This window comes from Mustela nivalis (genome assembly GCF_964662115.1).
Source record: "Mustela nivalis genome assembly, chromosome: 14".
NCBI classification, from domain to species: domain Eukaryota; kingdom Metazoa; phylum Chordata; class Mammalia; order Carnivora; family Mustelidae; genus Mustela; species Mustela nivalis.
The window spans coordinates 50,045,219-50,049,728 of record NC_139033.1 but is presented as its reverse complement, the minus strand read 5'-3'; the positions used below and the strand labels follow the sequence as shown (position 1 = coordinate 50,049,728).

The 4,510-nt window shown below is 38.2% G+C and overlaps 1 pseudogene across 1 annotated transcript; it reads right to left on the bottom strand.

Annotated features, from left to right (window-relative positions):
• Window positions 1-380: 380 nt before the first annotated feature.
• Window positions 381-1,064, bottom strand: LOC309848048 (pyridoxal phosphate phosphatase PHOSPHO2 pseudogene; annotated as a pseudogene). Its single transcript has one exon. The product of its transcript is annotated as a pyridoxal phosphate phosphatase PHOSPHO2 pseudogene (transcript).
• Between the last annotated feature and the right edge of the window lie 3,446 nt (window positions 1,065-4,510).

Genomic DNA, 4,510 nt, shown 5'->3' with positions numbered 1-4,510 from the left:
GAAGTTCCTGTGTGCTGATGATTTTCGCGATCTCCAGCTTAGCTCAGCTGTCCTGAGCTCCAGAATCAAATAGTGAACACCTCCATTTGAACATCTTAGTGGTACCTCAAATTCAGTATGAAAATGAACTCATTATTCCACTTCCCCAAACGCATACCTCTTTTGTGTTCTTTATCTCTGTGAAACATAAGACCATGTGTCCACTTACCTGAATCAGAAACCTAATAGTGATCCCTAATTTTTCTTCTTTTTCTCCTTTTCTCCTCCTCCCACCTCACCAGCCACCAAATCCTTCCTCTGTAACTGCTATTGCTTTTCCTTCCTCTATAACTCAAACCCAACCACTTCTCTCTATCCCCCTGCTGATACCTTAATTCAGGTTACCATTCAGGACAGACATCGTTTCCACCATCACCTATATAAACAATTTGTGTATAATTCACTCCCTGTTGTAGCTGTTTATCTACAAACTCTACCAAAACTACATTTTTGCAAAGATTTTTGGGGCACCTGTTGCAAGAATGGGCATGGTAACTTTCCACAGTGAGATGACCATCGCTATCAAAAGCTGCTGGATTTGTAAACACTTTATCAAACACATCATGAAAACTGGTAGCTTCTAAAACCCAATCTATGAAGACTGAATTTGAATCTGAAATAATGATGCAGTCAAATTTATCCTTGTTCTTTCTTATAAAGTTCAAAAGCTCCACCATCCCTAGAGTGAAAGGCATTGATGTCACTGCTCTTTTCATTTCATCTTCTCTTACACCTTCATCTCCCAAATACTTAAAGACTCTGCCCATAAATTCTGTCCAAAATCCTTTTTCATAAGAATCTTGTAGTTCAATAGGAAGCTTTTTCTTTGGAGCACACTGTACAATCCAGGTGTCACTATTATCATCTATGATTGTATTGTCAAAGTCAAAAACAAGCAAAATTTTCATGGTTCCAAAAGCAAATGTGGGTTACCTCAACTTAGTATTTCCAAGACAATTATTTTTACTTCAGAATAGGGTTTAAGTTAAACAGTCATGACAATCTTCAGTTTTAAACACCAGCCAGTTTCTTCCTTCATCACCTGGACTATTTCTTTACCCTTAGAAGATAGAGTAGAATGAGATCCAAAATGAAGTCATTGCTTTCCTTCATGTAACCAAATTATATTCATCAGCCTAAACATGTTACTTTTGTATGTATTTACTTTACCTTGATCTTCAGGTTGCTTACAGATTACAAATGAAGCTAGATGTTCAAGAACATCAAAACAGTGTCTGCCTCACTCTGCTATCTTTAATTTTGTAATGGAGATTTATCTTTGTCTCATTCACAGTCTTACTTCCTTCATGGTATTAGTGAACCAGAGCTCATAGTGCATTAAAGTGTTACAAATACTTAGGTTACAATGCAGCCCATATGCTTAGGTTAAAATACTTACTGTGTGACTTGGGGTAAGATATTTAATATCCTTGGGTCTCAGTTTCCCATCTGAGATATGAATGGCATCTACCACAAAAGATTATTGTGAAGCCAAAATTTGTTAATATAAGTCAAGAGTCTAGGTAAATACACGGCATGTGGCAAACTCTGTTCGCCTTTTCTCTTATTATTTTAATTGGCTTATTCTCCTTGCAGTTTTCAGGCTCATACTCATACCCAGTTGAACCTCTTTCTGTCACTAGGAACACCTTTTTGGCATCCCCTCCTTTCCTTCAGGCCAGCTTCCCACCTGCACGTGAGTGCTGTCTTAATGGTTTTCTCTTTAGAAGTGAGGGAAGAAGGGGCACCTGGGTGGCTCAGTGGGTTAAGCATCTGCCTTCAGCTCAGGTCATGATCCCAGGGTTCTGGGATTGAGCCCCACATCTGGCTCCCTGATCAACAGGGAATCTGCCTCTTCCTCTACCACTCCTCCTGCTCACACTCTCTCTTTCTCTCTCTCTCTTCCACATAAATAAATAAAATCTTAAAAAAAAAAAAAAAGTGAGAGAAGAAGAGCCTAAGAACAGAAGTAACCACCACCATCACAGAGTAAGTGAATGGAAGAGATGGGACCAAATCCTTATACCTCATAACTTTGTATTCAAGGTTCTCCTCATCTCTGAAGGCTCTTTCTCTCTTTGTTGAAGGAAAATATTTCCATATGCCCTGCACAAAACATTATTTGTAGAACAGAGGAAAGGATGCTGTCAAATCATGGCTCCATTCTGCCATGGTGTCTACAATTCCCATCATTAAAAAGACTTCCTAATATACGCTGGAGAAACTTTCTCTCAGGAAACCATTCTCACTATTTCCCTTCCATTCCATTTCTTTCTCTTTTAATCCTCAGAGCACCTTATATTTATGTCAGGACTTAGCACAATTCATTAAAATAAGTTTCTTCTGTGTCTCCTCTCACCCCTCCCCGCACCCAGTAGCTTGTGAGCTCTGTGAAGGGAAGGACATCTCATTAATCTTTAAATTTCCAGTGCCCAGCATGGGGCTTATCTCACAGAAGATAATTCAATAAAAGAGTATTTTATGAATTAGTAAATATACACTCTGAGTCAAAGAACAAAGTATTTAAAAAATGGCAACATCCCAAGGGAATGTTTAGATGACTCTACATAAGCCAGAATACATCAAAACTCTCATGAGATTAAATCTAGAATAGCTGGTATTCAAGGGAGGACACTTTCATCTGCAAATAACAGAATGCCCAACTAAAAGTGGCTCAGATTTTAAGGGTACAATTTAGTGCTTATTTCACAAGAAGTGTGGAGGTAAGTAATCCCTCAGCATCAGTGAACCAAGGGCAAGATGGCAGGGGTGTAGAAAAACCCACTTTCTCTTCTGTGAGGCATAACTCAAATTGCCTTGCCAGGTTTTTCCTCTACTGTTTTTAAATTTCCATGAGACTTCCTCCCAATACTATTTTAATTTGCTTCTATCTTATGTCTATAGCTCATCTTCCCAAGTAGATGTTAAGCAGATCAAAGGGAAGAACAGTGTCTTAAATGTGTTTGTATTGGCCACTGAGATGTCTATTATGTCCTATAGACACTTACAGCTTAGTCATTGTTTGAGTAATTAATCGAGTCTAAGTTTTACTCATGTCCCCCACACAAGGGATTTCCACAGAGAAACAGTGCATGTTCCCTATTATGGAACACAGGATTAAGATGGAGAGGGGGATGTATTCACTTGCTCATCCAGAAAACTAACCCAGATCTCTTGGATTTTCTGGGTTCTCTGAGAGGTTACTGCCTGCGTCTTTGATAAGGATGCATTTCAGATGAGTTCCTCAGAGTCGTGCCCTTATGCTGTCAACATTGCCACAATTTTATCTAGATTGAGTTGAAGCCTGGTTGATTTAATCCAGAAATTTATTTCTGACAGACAGCGGGGTAGCATTTGTCACTATATTCTGAATCCAAAGTCAAAGAGATTGAGAGTCAGTGTCATCACTGTTTGGGTGGTAGTGAACCACAAATGTGCTTTATTTCCATCATAAATTGTTATTTGTTGTTTTTACAATGTGCATAAAACCATAGGTTAAACAACTCGGGAATGAGTACTATATTTTGGTATCCATGTTTGGCTATTTTATTTAGAGGGTCTGTTCTCTTTAATCTAGACTTTTTCCTCACTTACCTCTGTTAATGGAGCAAAAATTAAATATATGTGCCATCAAAACTCCCCCTGCTTCCTTTGGCACATATTTAGCAGAAGATCCCATTCTTGGTCTTGCATCTCACAGATTTCCCTGACAGCCTCAGCAGGGGAGATATGTGAGACAATCCATAAAAAACATGCGGTTAGTGTAGACATTCTGTCAGTGAACAGAAAAGTAATTCAGAGCCCCTGCTAGAATTCAGCTTTCTATAATATTTACCAACTGAAGTCAGTTTGGCAGTAAAGTACCCATGTGGAGAAGCCAGAAACTCTAATTACATTCCCATACAATTATTCAAACAATGGCTATTTTCCTAAACCATCACCATCATCACACATTATTAGGGTGAAGGCTAACCAAACATTTCTATTTTGTTTCACTTGTAAGTTGAATGAACTTACATGAATCAAGGAGGGGGATTGCAACTAATTTCCAAGACTGTGAGTTTGACGTCCACATGTAGGGTTAAAAACTATTATGGCAAATGAATCCTGGTTCAATCAACTTGAGATAAATTCACAATGTGATTGATTATTTGTTTTGTACCTGGTTGTTCCTAGATGGATTTAAAGTAGAATTCAGAAAGTACACATAGTTAATACAATGCACTTACTGGAAATGAACACAAATTTGTCTCCAAGCTTCCAAGAGAACTACAATGAAAAAGGGAAGCTAGCAGTCACATCACTTAATGTTTGGAAGATAAAACCCAAGCCATGTGCACAGAAGAAATTGATTCTTCTAAGAGCAGAGTCCTCACAGAAAAACACTCTCAAGCAGTGAACATCTTTAAAAAAATTTTTTTTCACATTATGGAAGCATTAATGATTTTCATAGGACTATTTCCTAGAAAGT